Source organism: Dermacentor variabilis, chromosome 4 (genome assembly GCF_050947875.1).
Source record: "Dermacentor variabilis isolate Ectoservices chromosome 4, ASM5094787v1, whole genome shotgun sequence".
NCBI lineage: Eukaryota > Metazoa > Arthropoda > Arachnida > Ixodida > Ixodidae > Dermacentor > Dermacentor variabilis.
The window spans coordinates 55,723,734-55,740,321 of NC_134571.1; the positions used below are offsets into that span (position 1 = coordinate 55,723,734).

General features: G+C 44.1%; 1 long non-coding RNA gene across 1 annotated transcript; it reads right to left on the reverse strand.

Moving 5' to 3' along the window:
• Nucleotides 1–11,749: 11,749 nt before the first annotated feature.
• LOC142577767 (uncharacterized) lies at nt 11,750–16,002 on the reverse strand. The gene is made up of 3 exons (XR_012827059.1): nt 15,982–16,002; nt 15,754–15,831; nt 11,750–12,092 (listed from the first exon to the last, which is right to left on the reverse strand). It is a non-coding gene; the product is annotated as an uncharacterized LOC142577767 (long non-coding RNA).
• Between the last annotated feature and the right edge of the window lie 586 nt (nt 16,003–16,588).

Genomic DNA, 16,588 nt, shown 5'->3' on the forward strand with positions numbered 1-16,588 from the left:
TACAGTCATGAGCAATGTGAGATGAAACAGCCAATTTGTAGCTTTTAGGCAAAGATAACTCGTGACGCGTGAATTGAAATCAGGCATATTCGATTGTAGCAGGTGGTTTTCCCCCCTGATGTTTATTCGCATTGAATACTTTTATGCGAGATGCACGTCCGTAGCCACTAGGACGTCTCATCCGGGAAACAATTTCCATCACAGTTGTTTGCCAACTTGATAAACAGCACGGAAAAAGTTACAACAGGGCTGCAAAACAGCGCGCCAAAAGTATGTCCGACAGCCCAACGGTAAATAACACGTGTTCGAAGTTGTAGTGCTTGGATTTTTGTTCGCGGAATTGTGTCCCCTCTCCAGTAACGACAGTGAGGCGCCGGTTAGCCAGAACATTTAGTGTTCAAGGTTAGACCTACGCGAAGCCGAATTCTTTGTTCACTCCAGAGAGGCAGTTCTTCACGGTTGTATTGGGCCGATCTTGATGTTCTTCCTGTAGAAAAACAGAAATTTGGTTGATTAGGGTAAGGGGAGGGAAATGTCTAAAATATATTAAGCAAGAAATCATATTTTTAATATATTCAGTCACCTCAAGTTCACTAAGGAATTTTTCGCACTGTAATGAAAGGAAGACGGTCAATATTGAATGACTTCAAAAGACGGGGCGGGGCGTCTGTTCTCGTACAAGCATCAGACACAAACCCATGTATGACGAGAGCCTTGGGGCTCCTAACATGTTACAGCTGAAATTTTTGTTCGCGGCATTGTGTCCCCTCTCCAGTAACGACAGTGAGGCGCCGGTTAGCCAGAACATTTAGTGTTCAAGGTTAGACCTACGCGAAGCCGAATTCTTTGTTCCCTCCAGCGAGGCAATTCTTCCCAGTTGTATTGGGCCGATCTTGATATTCTTCCTGTAGAAAAACAAAAATTTGGTTGATTAGGGTAAGGGGAGGGAAATGTCTAAAATATATTAAGCAAGAAATCATATGTATAATATATTCACTCACCTCAAGTTCACTAAGGAATTTTTCGCACTGTAATGAAAGGAAGACGGTCAATATTGAATGACTTCAAAAGACGGGGCGGGGCGTCTGTTCTCGTACAAGCATCAGACACAAACGCATGTGTGATGAGAGCCTAGGGGCTCCTAACATGTTACAGCTCAAATAGTAAAGAGGGCTGCAATAACACATCGGCTTAACTGTAATATAGTATTTCATCCACACAACTCTATATAATGGCGAATAAGCTCTGTGGGATCCTGCAAGATGGAGGAAGTATGATGAAAGAGAAAAATTGTCATCCACACGGACGTAGCACAAAGCTACAAAGGAAACCTATACAGGTCTTTCTAAAGAAATCTTTGCAGTTGAGGAAAAGTTTGTCATGGTCCGGTATCGCAGTTGAGGAAAAATTTGTCCATGGGCGGCTTGCATGAAATTTAATGACGAAAATTATAACGAATTTAAGAACGTGTTCTTGTGCGGACTATGCGTTGTCCGTAGAACATTTAAGAATCCGTTCTTATATTCGTTATTATTTTCGTTATTAAATGTTTGTGCAAGCCGCCCCTGGTCCTGGATCCCGGACCAGGAGAAGTTGTCTCTCGCGTTGCGCGCTATTTCAAGATGGTTCTCATGCTAAAATACCAATTGGAAAAAGGACACAGCGCAAGAGGACACAGCGCTGTGTGCGTGTTGCTCTTGCGTGTCCTTGTTCTCTTTATTTTGCGCTGTGTCCTTTTTCCAATGAATCACCAACAAGCCCAAGCTTCCACGCTAAGTGAAAGTAACAACCAGCCCAACATTCAACTCTTTTACCGTGGTACTTGTTGAACGAAACACCGAAACGGTGTAGTAGCTTAGTAATGGGTCGCCCGAGACTGCCTTTCGATGATGATGATGGCCTTAAAGGCAATGGCACTTGCCCACTTGTGGGGATTGGCCAAGTATGTAGAACGCAAACAAGATTCCATCAGATATTTTGTCACCTTTGACATTGTCGATATTCGTTGAAGGGAACAGCACGAAAGACATGACAAGTGCGTGGCAAACACGCGCAGAGCGCTATGTGAAGCCAACAGGTAATGAATCTGAGGAAAGTATAGGGAAATTATTTGTATCTTTAACTGAAGTGTAGGAATGAAAAGCTAAAGAAAAATTAAAGTGGACGAAAAAACAACACGCTGCCGGTGGCAGCCGAGCCCACGTTCGGCTCCTAAAGTCCACCTACTAAGTGACGTCATCGGTCAAAAAGATGTTCCTCATCCGCCTTCATAACCATCAGTGCCGCTGGCTAGTACTTCCCGCGTTAGACCTTGTGCACACACATAAATACTCAAGAACGTGGACGTGGAAACAGCCGCCACCATAGCACAAGTAGTTGTGCAAAGCACGCGTAATGTGGAGGTTGTCGGGTCGGTTTCCATTGGCGGCAAGTTGTATTTTCGCCCACTTTCATTTTTATTTATTTATCATTTCTACACTTCATTTAAAACTACAAATAATTCTCGTATGTTTTCCTTGGCTTCATTAACTGTAAGCTTCATATGGTCGTAAGTAACAAAAATCGGGCCCCTCAGTTCCTTTTCTTCTTGTTCACACAGAGAGCGCTGTTTTTTAGTGAAAACACTGACACAACGATATGTGCGTGTATTTGCCACTCGCTTGCCCTGTCTCTTGCGCTGTTTAAGTCAAGTAAGCCGCCTTACCAGCTAGCTCGGGTTCAGACCTCATTATCCTTGTGTTGTTGTTACCTCAAAATATGTCCATCGTCGCCAATGATGCCATCCTGCTTGTCCTTTCTTTTTCAATAAATGTTTCTCCTCCTCCTCCTCCTCGCTTTTGCTGGTTTGGGCTACGTTTGACAATTTACTCTCAGTGGTCATTTATTGCCTATTTCACGCCATAACTGCATGTGTGTAATCACCAAAAGTAGCCTAATTAAACCTGCCTGAGATCAACAACACTTCCCGAATACAGCGCTCTGCCATCACCGCACTGACAGGCCAATATTATACTCGCTCTATCTTCGTGAATTTTCGAGTTTCATTATTTCGTTCGATTATTTCCCGGCCCGCGCCTTACCTTAGAATTCGTTATGTTACAGATCACGGATTATTGCCTAATACCCCTGTCACACGGCACGTGTAATGTCACTCGTAGCGAATGAGATTACGTCTTAATGTCGTTTTTTGTTGCTTCTACACGGCCATAGTGAATGGCACTCACAGCTAAAAGCATTCACCCATTGAATGAGTTTCCCGAACTCATGTAAGCGCGATTTATGTAATCTCGACCACAGGGGCTTGGCAAAAACTTACTATATCAATAAGTTAAAACGAAATGTAATCGGAGTAAAGGTTGCCTTAATTGCTGTGGTGAAAATTTTTAATAATTTTACGACGTGCAGCACGACAGTTTAAGTATAGTCTGTGCAGCTATATATCGCTAGCACCTCTTGTCGGCCATGTTTACAAATGCCCGTCTGCTTTTTTCTTCTTTCATTTCTGCGTATTGCTTTCAAAGTGGTGCTGCGCTAAAGCCCATCCAACAGGCGCGGAAGCCAACTCTGCAGCTTGGTCATTGGAGGATGACAAGCGAAAAGCGCACAGGGCCAACAACGAGACGCGCGCGCTGCTGAAACTGTGGGAAGACCACCCCACCGATTTGCAATTCTACATATTGCAGGGTTTCCACCATGATGCTCATACATAAACCTTATTCGAAACATTTAGCGCGCTTTCAATGGAACAGCTCCACAATATAAACCTTTAAATGCAAGCGTGGCCTAAAGAATATAAAAAAAGCGATTGCTTTCTCACAATATGCCTACTAAGAAAAGCACTTCAAACACCTTATAACATCAGGCAAAGAGACTCGTGGTACGTACTTTTTTTTTCACAAATGGGCTGTGGTTTAAAAAGTATACAGTATATTTTGCCAAATTTTGTTTAATTTCTTAAAAAGCAAAGGTAGTACCGCTGATTTAATGACCAGGAAAGAGTGCAAATAATTAATTAGAAACGCCTCGTAACACCACTGAATGCACTCAATCATTATACAACGAAGGTTATATATGCATGTGTGTTTTTCTGTAAATGGGATATATATTTGATAGGTGCTAGTATTTTTTTTAACTGTTTGGTGATTACGCTGTTTACTGATTTTTATTTTTTATGTACATCTATTTTATTTCACTACTTGCTGATGTCTACTTTTCTTTTCTTCTTTTTTATATGTGAACATGTATCTTTCCTCTCACTGTTTGCTGACAAACTGCTCTAAACTATTAGGGTAAGGAATTCAGTCAAGCTCAGAGCTTTTAAATCCTGTCCTTGGGTCTTTTTCACTGTTTCATTTCAATTCGTATTTTCGCGTGTGTAACCGCGACTAGTGTATGTGAATACTGAATCATTGTATTTTAGGGTACCATTGTGTGAAAAATAATGCTCAATAAACTGGAACTAAACTAACCTGAAACTTACGGGGGTCCTTGCCTTTGGCGCTACCAACCTGTGTTTTCGCCACAGGAACTTTTCTGGGGACATTTTCAATTTTATGTTCGGAACAAGAATTGTGTGTTATAGATGTTCATCCGTGTTCTCATTTTTTATTTACTGTAATATATAGTTTTATACACTTCTAATCTCTATCAGTAACTTGTAATTTAACAATTGCCAGTTATTATTTTGTGTCAGTTTATTTTTCTCCTTTTTTTCTTGAATCAATGTACCACTCGATTAAGGCCCGACCCCAAAAGTGGGTCGCGCCATTTCACCAAAGAACAACCAACCAATCTTCTTGCGCGTGTGCTTCGTTCTTTTCCTTCGTCAGCGCCTTGTCTTGATAAAACTATCGTTGCCACACTCAAAATGTTATTCAAATTATCTGCTTCTTACCCTCTAAGCACTATCAGCCACTCCCTAGACAATGCCTGGATTCCTTATAATTGGAATATTGCTATAGAGTGATTACTGTACCTAAAAACACTGGAATCAGATTACATACAGCATAAATAATACCAGATCAATTTCTATTTCGTCTTTTATGGTCAAGCTTATGCGACCTACAATAAATAATTGCGATCTGAATGTGTGATCATCTTGAAGAAGTTCAAATCGGATGGCGTGTAGACCAGAGTGCTTGATTTGGTGTGCGTACGCTCATGTGAAGAGCCGGATTCACGTTGCTCTACAAAGTATGCTGCCCTGTGGAGTCTAGACATAGCTAGAATGTGCCACAGTGTTGAACATTCGATTTTACTCAGTAATCTAGAGAGACACAATTTCCCAGAATACATGGTTGCGTGGCTGTAGCCAAATTTTTAAGAGCAAGAGAACTGAATTGCTTCAGAAATAGCTGTTGTTAGTCTAAATACAAGCAGGCACGCGGTTTTTCCCAAGGAAGAGTTTTATCTACAACCTTATCTCTAACATTAAATAGTTATGTTATGAGAAATTGGTCGATGCGATGCTTTTATTCTAGAGCAACAGCGCGAAACAGAGCCGAAGCACCCTGGCAAGCCAACAGATGATGATGATTAGTACTTACAGATGGCGGCGATGACGTGTATATATAGCGCTCACAATATTGACATTTGTGAGAACGTGCACACATGTGCGTGTTTAGGCAGATGGCACTGCGTATTTCGCGTCTGCCAGTTACACTCACACTTTTCACACCGGAATTTACCGGCATACATGCGTATTCTTTAGCTATGTCTTCGGAATATTTCCATGGCATTAAGCGTCAGCAAAAGTTCAGTCCCTGTGTTTCCGCTATAACAGATCCAGCTTTCACTTCAATATCCCACAATCTAGAATCCATTGCCCAGGTAGAATCCCTTAAATATCTGGGCATCTGGCTCAACTAGATTTTCCACATTGAGCCTGTGGAACAAAGACAAAAGTCTCCGAAGCAATGCAGAAACAAAATCCGTAATACAAGCTTTGTTTTCGGTTCCGTGGCGGAAGCGCGGCGCTAGCCACCCCTCCTTTAGTAATTAGGTCTTGCACACATACATAAATAGTGCAATGCATGCGTGATGCAGAAGTCGCAAATGCGCCTCCCACCTGCAGCAAGTTGTTTTTTTTTTCTACGCTGTCGCTGCCCTTTAGCTCACAATTTTTACGCTTCAATCATAAACTGCAAATAATTTTGCATATGCTTTCATTTATTTTCATCATTATCTGTTCACTCCATGTGGTTGTGACTAACAAAACTCGGGCCCTTCGGATCCCCTTGTTCTCGTCCATTACGTGAGAACCGGTTATTTTTGCTTCTGGTCTTCCGATTAGCGTTTCTATCAATCTAATCCCGCAGCAGTGTTATCTCTGACACTACAATCAGTTAGAGAGAGAGAGAAAAAAAAACTTAATTGAAATGTTGATTGTGCTTGGTTACTGCGGGTGGAGCACTTCTTCCAGGGCCCCACTGGCTATGCCGGTTCGCCGGGCCCGGTCGAGGGTTGCCACTTGCCTTCCGAAGTCCCGTTCGGAGAGTCGCGCCTCCCACGACGAATCGCTGATCTTTTTCCTTGCAACGTGCACTTAGTTGTGTCTGCTGCACAGAAATACTTCAGCAACTTTTTATTTTCCCCAACTTGTGTTTTTTTTTCAACAGACACTTTAATATTAGTGTGTTTGGAAAGCTTGTCGTACAGCAGCTTGTCATTCTTGGAAAGCTTCTTTTCAACCAGGCTCTGACAATGTAGAGTGGCTATTTGTGCTGTTATATTAATGAAAGTTATAGTTATCTTGTGTTTAAAACTGATGCTAATTGACCGTGATAGTTGACTGTCTATTTTTCACTTGTCACTACATAAGAATGCTATCTAATTATACCGAAATTAGCATTCCTCCTGTATATATGTGCGTCTGCGTCTGAATATTCGACATTCGAACCCACTTTCGATACTTGACATTCGTATTCGATTCGCATTCGAAAAAGCAGAAATTTGCCACCTCTAGTGAAAAGATTTTAATAAACTGAAGTTTCGGCTGTGGGCGAAAACACTCACCGCATGGATCATAGGCGTCCACACAGTGGTGAAGAAGTCTCTATGGATGGATGGATGAAAAAACTTTATTGAGAGTGCTGAGATACGCGATTATCGCGCAGCGGGACGCTCCCACGTTGGGACGGGCAGGCCGCGAGCCTGGCCGCTGCATCGTGGGCTCTCTGGACGGCCCAGATTTGGCCCCTGTAGTCGGAGCTTCGCTGGGAGGTATGCCATCTTGACTGGTCTGCTTGATCAGTGCCTCGTAACGAGAGGCATCGCCATGGGCCAGCGAGAAATCAGATGAGCACTGGAGCAAAGCGCACGACGTTTGCATTGCCTTCATGCACTCTGGCTCAACAGGAATACCAGAACTTAGGTTTGAATCCCGTATTAGCGAACCTCGAAGTATGGCATGCTCTCTGTATTTTTTTCTTTCTTTCAACTGTCCACCGCACATTTCCCTCCATTATTTCCTGGTTTCTAACGGCGGCTAGTGAAAAACAGAACAGGTCGTCCCACTGTAGCCTTTTGCTATTGCTTGCTCCTCTGTCAAAAAAACAGAGAATATTGCAGCATAAACGACATTTCATTTCTCTTATTCCAACCTAATGACTTCCCGAGTATGTTGCCTTTGAATAATAGATTTTCTTACCTGCAGCTGACAAAATTCTCGATCAATTCGTCAGTATGCACAATTTCTTTCTTGTGGTCTGCTGGGTATACGGCTCTTTATTGATTATGATAAAAAAAAAGAACTTTCACGCGTTTGTTCTTGCTTTCTTTGCGTAGGGCAAAGAAAGCGAGGACAAAAAATTACACGCAGGATCTCCTGCGGGATTTATCTAAATGATGTGTAAGCATTTGCAATTAATCACCAGCTGTTTCGTCGTCGTATGCTGCTGTGTTTGGTATGATTGCGAGAAACACCGCGAAAGAATCGTGAAACGGAGAAGCGCGGTTGTAACACCGAAATATTAACTGAGACCAACACGAGACTACGAAGAGGAGGGGAGTAGTAGCAATGGTCACTCATGTTATAGATAAGTCCCAGAGGATGTGGACGTAAAATTAAACGGCGAGATATATTTTGTAAATGAAGCATATATATATATATATATATATATATATATATATATATATATATATATATATATATATATATATATCCATGATATGTACATCTCTTGTTTGGTTCTTCTTGTTGCGTTCCTTCTTTATCTTCAAATTGGATGATGGTACGTTTGGATGGTGCAGCTCCTTCGTAGATTAGCACTGGTCAATGCGCGCTGTAGTACGCGACGTAATTGAACAATTTCACGTTTAGCAGGCTTCGTACGTTGACGTGGTAGATGACGCTGCATGCCTCATCTCGATGCCAACCATTGTCAACCGTGATCAACCGTACTCCGGCGGTGGCTGCGTATGCCGCGGCCTCGCGGGCCTACTTTGAAAGCGATCTGCGATGGGGGCACTGTGCGCCGAGTACTGATAGCTTCGCGTGTGATGTTATCGCCATTAAGTTCGCGCTGAAGCGAGAGGCAGCACGAAGGACAATTCACTCACTGCTGTGGGCCCTATCTTGAAAGCAATCTTCTTACGTGACGGACGGACGGACAGATGGGCGGGTTTCCTCGTTCAGTAGGCATAGAAATGCCTACGCACTTGAAAACAAATTTTCCCGAAGGTCCATTAGCGCCTACCTGCACATATGCTTCGTCTTTTCGAGCACGATGGTGCTCGATTGTTTCTGTGGGTTCTCATCTCGAAAGGAGGCCGTATAGAGATTTGCGAAGGTCTCTGGGCGCCCCTTGTTCCCAACACTGCTTTGGTGAGACAGTCGAGCTTCCACCGATGCTGTGGGACGCCGACGAGTGCTGCCGTCGTATCATCATCATCATAATCATCATCATCATGAGCAGCAGCAGCATCAGGCTATTTTATGTCTACTGCAGTACGAATGCCTCTCCCAGCGATCTCCAATTACCTCTGTACTGCGCCAACCGATTCCAACTGGCGCCGGTAAAATAGATACAAGCACGCTTCCGGCAGGGTGCCCGGCAACTACAGTAGTTGCAGACGCTTGGAAGTACACCCACCTATTGGTAAGCTGGTAGCATGGGACCGCCAGATTCCTTTTCGGCGTGAAGTGTGTTCATTAAATAGCCATGGCTACAGTGCATGCGCACGAATGGGACCTTACATGGTGACAAGTTAGCCTATTACTTCTGACACTGCTATCCCCGATAGTTGACGAGATCCGTCTTGAAATGACAATTCACGCTTGCGAAGCGCCGATGAATTATCACGCTTGCAGCTTGTTCTGTCGGTAACCAAAAAATTAACCGTTGACCTCGATCGAATGTGCACGGAGCACCACCCACTTATCGCTTTGGCTCGTCTTAATGTGCATTTTCGTTCCTGTAACCACGCTTCAACACTAACGCTACACTCCGAGACGCACAACTTCAGGCTCTATACTAAGCGTACATACGTTCTATACATACGTTCATACTCTATACATACGTTCTTCCGCATGAAAGTGGAATGGCACAGACAACGTTATGAGTACAGGTTACAAATTGTTTGCGACGTTGAGCAGAACATGCGTGCCTTTTGTTATTCTCTTTTGTTAAACAATGTTGGTCAAACCGGCAGATGCGTCAACGAGAGATTAAAAGAGCATCGATATAACGTCACTAGGGTAATCTCGGGTCATTTGGGTATTAACTGCTGAGATTGTTCCTGCAAGCCCATGTTTGAAAGTACTTCCATTCTCTAGAGGGCTCATAGCAGGATGACGAGGGAGGTCGTGGAGGCCTACGAGATTGCAAAATTAGAGGAAAAGTGCGTAAGCAAGCCTTCGGTGTCGCTATCTGAAAAGGAGATACGATTCCTCGGTTTATCTTTGTGACCACTGCCGTACATGTTTTCCCCATGTCCTGAACGCGTATACGGTTTATCGAAATTCACCACTGAATGTCCTTTTTGCTGTTACGTTTGTTTCCGCTCGTACGGTATATATTTATCGATGCGTGCGAAAATAAAATCTACAGTTGAAAGTGAAGCGCTGTGCCTGTGTATCTGTTTCTTCCTACGTCCTCGTGCAGTCGCGCTTATACACTCTACCATGGCTACATGAAAATTGCTTTACCTTGCGCTTTCTGCCTATTAATAGGCGTTACATGACGCGCTTGCAATGCTTCTCCGATTCCCTTAGGGAGCCAAAAGCGGCAGCAATATTATATCTGGAATGAATACGTGCCATGTTATGGGTGACGTGTACGTGAAGCTTGAAGTGCGTAGGTTAATTACGTGCTTTGAAAGTAATTATACTGAATACTCGTTCTCTCCCTATTTTCCTGAGGTATACGATGCGCGTATTTGGTTTTTCCGGTCTCCTTGGTGAACTAACGAGACACGCTGTTTATATTTCTTTGAGATGGAAACATATATGGTGTGTGTAATTTACGAGAAAACGTTTAAAGTGTAGAATTATAGCATTTGTAGAAAGTTACCTCTGCAAGCGTTTCCGAGCTTTACAAGCAAATTTTATATACGATCTGCGTAAGAAGATTGCCGAAATATCTTGAAAGAACTTGTAGTGCTACGAAGTTGGGGGACATTTCTAAGGGGCATGTTAAGGGTGATGTATGGACGAATTTTCAAGACCATGACCTATTTGCAGGCTTTGGAAAAAGAAGTCCTTAACAAATGTTTGCAAGCGCTGTACTGCGTTATCCGCAATATTTCGCAGAGTCCCAAGAGAACTGTGAGTGACGTTGAGTTCACATTCAGTGAAATTGGGGGACATGTTAGCGGTGATGTATTGAGAAACTTTAACGTTTATGGCTTATAATAATTAGGTTATTGCAAGTATTTACTGAACTTGCTTTCTGCTTATTTTCGCGCGTTCCACGAGGTTCGTGTAGGTACTTCCGGTGTCCTCGGTGAACTAAATATGAAACCTTATTAATATTTTTTTTTGAAAATAATGAACAGGTTGTCGGGAATCTGTGGGCAAACTTTGAAGCGTGTGGAATAATTATGGCCTTCGCCGTAAATTACGTATGCAAGCCCTCCGGAGCGTTATGATTGCGTTTTATGAAGGATGCAGCATTTAGTGCGCTGTGCCGAAAGAATTATAACAGGCGCCGAAAACAAATTTCGTTATAAAAACGGGGGTGGGGCGGCGGGGGTAACATTATGGTTGATGTGCACGCATAGTGAAGTGCGTTAATTTGAAGTACGGCCTTTGCTAAAAATACTTCAAGCAGATGCTCGAAGGTGGTTGTATGCGGCCAATGGTTCAAACAGGTCAGTGCGTGACCCGTTTGCGTGAAATAACTAAGTGCGTGAAATAACCAGCAATTCACTGTGAAATTGGGCTGATTCTGCAAGGTCACATAAGTCACCTGTCATCTTTAGTACACTTTGGAAAAGCCGTAGCCCATGCTAATTGGGCCGCACGAGTGCCCCCCTCCCCGCCGCAGAAATTTTTACGCGCCAGAAAACTCTTGGCGGCCGCTTCGAGTGCAACTGAACTCACCATATGCATAACGCTGGAAGCGAAGTCTACTTTCTTTAGATTTTTCAGTCTTCCGGGACCGGCAACACCTGAGAGTGGGAATGACAATCATGATCACCACCATCCTTATCGTTTTAAATACTTATTCAACAAGAGAAACCAGCGCGCTACGCGCAGAGAGCCGCGTCATGCAGCTCTTGCAGGACGTCAGAGTGCTGCCGATGGAATTTAGGAAAATGACGCTCACGGAACTTCGTGGAACCTGCATGTACACGTTACCACGTTGCGCGACGCCCGGTTGAAGCACTGCATTTCGAGGTGCTAGCAAATGGGAGTTCAGTTTCTCTGGCGTGTTCTACAGTCATCCCCGAACTTCCGCCAGAGGCACCTGTGTGGCGCCTATGGGGCTCGGTGAGCGCCGGGCGGAACCGCTGCCCTGGGTGACAAGACTCGGGGCCCGGCCCGTCCCATGCCCGCACGCATGGGTGGTTGGCCGCCGATGGGCAACGGCTGATTGGCTGGAATTCCCAGCCGCTGGCGCATGTCGCGGACGCGCCTCACCTCGGGCTCACTGCGTGTGCGGTGAAGAGAGAACTTAGCCAATCACGTGAGCGCAGGAGAACGTTATAGCAGTGCAGTGCAGCGCGCTGTGCGAATCCGCATCCTATAGTCTTCAACACTGTAGTTACATCCATACACAGAATAACAGTGCTTAGTTTAGTACTATCTTTTTTGGACAATGTTTAAGTGTGGAGCTAGGAGTTAAAAGGCTAAACTTAAATTTTCATAGTGAGGAATCGACCTCCTTCACTGATATACAGACGACATACGTTATATCTTATACTGAACACATTCATCAGCTGGCGCAAACCACTCACAATACCGCGAAATGTAATACGACAACTTTTCGAGAAGCATTCTATAGCTGCACAGAGCAACGACATACGATTATGTCAGAATGCAGGAACCGAAAGTGCATTTGACATTCGAGCAAAACTATAATGAGACTTAATTGGTAACATTATGCGGGTACGAATAATGCTACAACTAATAATACAGGGGAAAATTAGAAAGATAGGATCAAGCGATACTATCAGTGAACTTGGCCAGTTAATTCAGCGCAGCGACCTCAGCGCGAAACTGAAAGGAACCGAGACACGGCTTTCCCGACCCGTCTGCGCATTCCCCCTCGCGCTATTTCATCCCGGAATCAACTTTTTTTTTCGATGGGACTAGCAAAACAGAAGCGAACAAGAAAAAAAATTTTTAACCGAATTCCTGAAAAAAAGAAATGTGCCAGCGCATCTCTTAATTTTTACTCGCGTATCTTTTCATTCTTTTTCTATTTAAACAGATTAAAAGCTTGTAAGGGAAGTTGGGTTTGTCACTTTCGGCAAGTCATTATTTTTCTTAGGGGGAGGGGAAGGAGAGGGGGCGATGAACCCATCGGCGTTTTATATCTTCCAAAGCGTAAACCACACAGTCATTCGTGTCGTGCACAGTCATTCTTGTCGACATTTCCAAGCGGCATGAACTGATGCTACATTGAATCCTGAACTCCCGTCGGAAACGAGGAGCTGAACCGAAAAGCCGCGAAAGGCAGCCCTGCAACAAAAGCAGGACAGTTTCTGACCCTCTTCTCTTAAAGCTTTAATCGATTTCTGCCACGATGGAAAATGTACGAAAGTATAATATCAAAAGCTAATTTTTAATACGACACCATTTACAACCGCGAAAGAGTGGTGTGTAATGTGTGCTTGGAAGTGAACGCTTTAACCACTCCGCAATCATGTAGCGTCGACGCTTGCTAAACTTTTTTGTGCGCCGCCAGGGTCGTAGCCAGGCCAGGGTGCCCTGGGCACGTTGCTCCCTCGGCATCAGGTATGTTGTAAGCTTTCAAGACCTGCTTCTTTTTTTTTTGGGGGGGGGGGGGAAGGGAGCAGCTATTTTTATCACGGATAACACCTTATTTAGGCGTATATGCAGAAGTCTACCCACTAGCTCGCACACATTGCAAATTTATCTGGTCACACTGGTGGCTGCTTACAGTAAGTTTCCTTAAGGCTTTCCCTACAGGCAGTTTGCTAGTGCCAACTACACCTATTTGCGTTGTGTAGAACGTTGCGAGCAGCAGCATAGAACAGGAAAGAAAGAAAGAAAGAAAGAAAGAAAGAAAGAAAGAAAGAAAGAAAGAAAGAAAGAAAGAAAGAAAGAAAGAAAGAAAGGAAGAAAGAAAGAAAAAAAGAAAGAAAGAAAGCGTCCCCAGTCTTGGGTCTGTCTTTCAGCGCACACCTTCGACATTTATTTCTTACCCCGTTATCGGCGCTATCCCCAATTTTGTTGACCGAGCCAAGTATTGTAGTTTGATCATTGTTGTATATATATGTATATATATATGTATATATATGTGTACCCTCTTCTCAGAACTTAAATCCAACCGTCAAGAACGTGGCATGTACAATGTGCGGAGTCGGACACAGCCGCAACGGGCTCACGGAGGAAGAAGCCCTCAGGCTGGTGTACGCCTTCGTGATTAGCCGCATCACTTACAGCATCCCGTTCCATAAACTTAACGAAACTGAAATGAAGCAGGTGGACACACTTATCAGAACGGCGCATAAATATGCTCAGGGATTCCCGAACACATCCAGCACGGAGCGAATGGAGCAGTTGGCGATCTACAACAGCTACGAAGAACATGCCACTGCGGTGCACATATCGCAAGGAGAAAGGCTGAGCTCTACAGCTCAGGGACGGTCTATTCGCCAACGATTAGGGTACGACACTCCACCCCTGTTCTGCGGAGACGAAACGGACTTGTTGATGCGGAAATCGAGGGACCAACATCCCTAGAGACCAACATCCCCGAACCCTAGAGGACCCTAGAGGCGGAACCCTAGAGGCGCAACTCCCGAGCGAGGACCGGGAGAGCCAATTGACCCTCCTGGTCCAAGCGCAACGAGCCGCAAGAACAAGTGGAGCCCTGGAATGAGGGCCCCACCCGGACCGGCCGTCACACCAATGGACTATTCAATAAAGCTTATTCCTCCTCCTCCTCCTCCCTCTTACGTCTTATAGTACGCTCGGTCATGCGGGCGAAGCACCATTTCGCGCTCTTTCTCCGTCGATACGCTTCTTAAGATAGCTTCGTATTGCAACTATTATATCTTAGACAAAACGGCGCGAAAGAACGGGACAGGACAAGAAGACGGACGGCCAAAGTGTTAACTTGCAGTTCTAACGCTTATTGCATGCTGCGAACAGAGTATAAATACACTGAAAAGGGGGCAACACAAACAAAAGGACATCTTGACGAGGACATTACATATTATTTCGAATCACGTGGTGCTATTGATCCAGCCGCGTACTCAGACAATCACCAAAAACTCGATCTCTTAATGTGTAGCTATTAATGTATATAATTAATGTATATATATTATGATGCTATCTCTTGTACTAAGAAAGCAATGGAACAGCGCGTCACCTACGACGAAATAAAGACGACAGGACGCAGCCCTTGTCCTCTTTGAAGCACTGTTTGATTAACTTGTAAGAATGCACCAACCAACCCAGTTCAGCACACTCTTGCCCTCTTAGGCACATCTTGATTTATAAATTGTCCAGTATTTTACTTAGTTTCGTGTTGCGCGGCTCATTTCGTACAGTGTCACTTTTTGGTCATCGCTGCGGCAATCGTCTCGTTATTGTGTACATCTTGAAATGAGTGGCAGACGCCGAAGTGCTGGCGAATAAAAAAAATTCTGCTACATAAGAGAGGTTGGTCTTGCCCGCTGAAGTAGCCCGCTTAAGTAATTGTGAAGGATGTTGTGAAACGAAACGCGGAGGTAAAGGACGAAAGTCACGCATCAAAGTGAGAAATCGACACGATCGTACGCTGACCAACGCCTCCCCACCTGCCTCCCTTAGAAACAGGTAATAAAAAAAAACACGAAAGAAAGAAGAAGAAAAAGAAAACGCGCGCGTTCGTCTTCGCAAGAAAGATTCTTAGGCTAAAACCGTTTGTGGGGGCCCACGCCATCCAATCGGAATATATCGGACTTATTAATATATCGAAGGCTATCGGCCAACGACAAACAGCGCGGCCGAACGGAAAACTTTGTAAACTTGGCCCCCGGCGATGGTGTGATCCTACAACTGAATGACGCCAGTAATGATTTAAAGCGAACACACATACACACGCCAACAAAACAAAATTGCGAATGTACACTCACAGCGTGTCGGGCACATACTCTCGCAGCCGGTCAAGCTCCCACCTCGCAGCGTCTAAATCAGAATAGTCGTCCTGGAAGCTGCAATAAGCGGCAAAGCACATCGTGAGTGAGCACGATTATAAATGACGATAAGGGTCGTTGTTTTTTCTTTTTCGCAACACAAATACAGGGTATGTACTGTGGGAGAGTAGATCTGCCATGGATCATGGTCATGGGTCGTTTGCTTACGCGAGTATTTCCACGAGGTCCCTGCAGCATCAAAATGGACAAGTGTTAGTCGCCGGCGCGGACTCCGTAAATCATCTTGCTAGCGCATGCGTGTGTCGTACAGGTACTATAAATCATGCGCGTCTCATACTAAGAAGTGTGAGCCGGGTTTTATCGTAATGCTTCTGCTTCTGAAGATGAAGTTGTATTTAGTGAAATAGCAAAAACTACTTTCGGCCGTTCGCTGAAGTGAAACAGACATATTTAACGGAAACTGGGAGGAGTCAATTCGGTTGGACAAGGTTGCTTAAGAGGAAGCTTTAGCTCCGGCCCAACTCCGACGCGGCCTATTCAAATACATGTAGAACGCAAAAACGTTTTTCTGGAATAACCCTTGGACCGATTTTATTGAAATTTGTTGCATTTGAGAGAGAAAGTTAAATTCTGGTGACTGTTTGAAGCGGAATTTCAATTTAAGGCCTGAATTTTGTTAAAAGCATTTTCAAAAATTCGGAAGCTTAAAAAAAAGATGGAAGTATGAGGTTTAAAAATTCATAGCTCTGCATCAATAACAGATATCGCGGTTCTGTGAACGGCATCTATTAGATCATTGAAAGCGGACAAATTC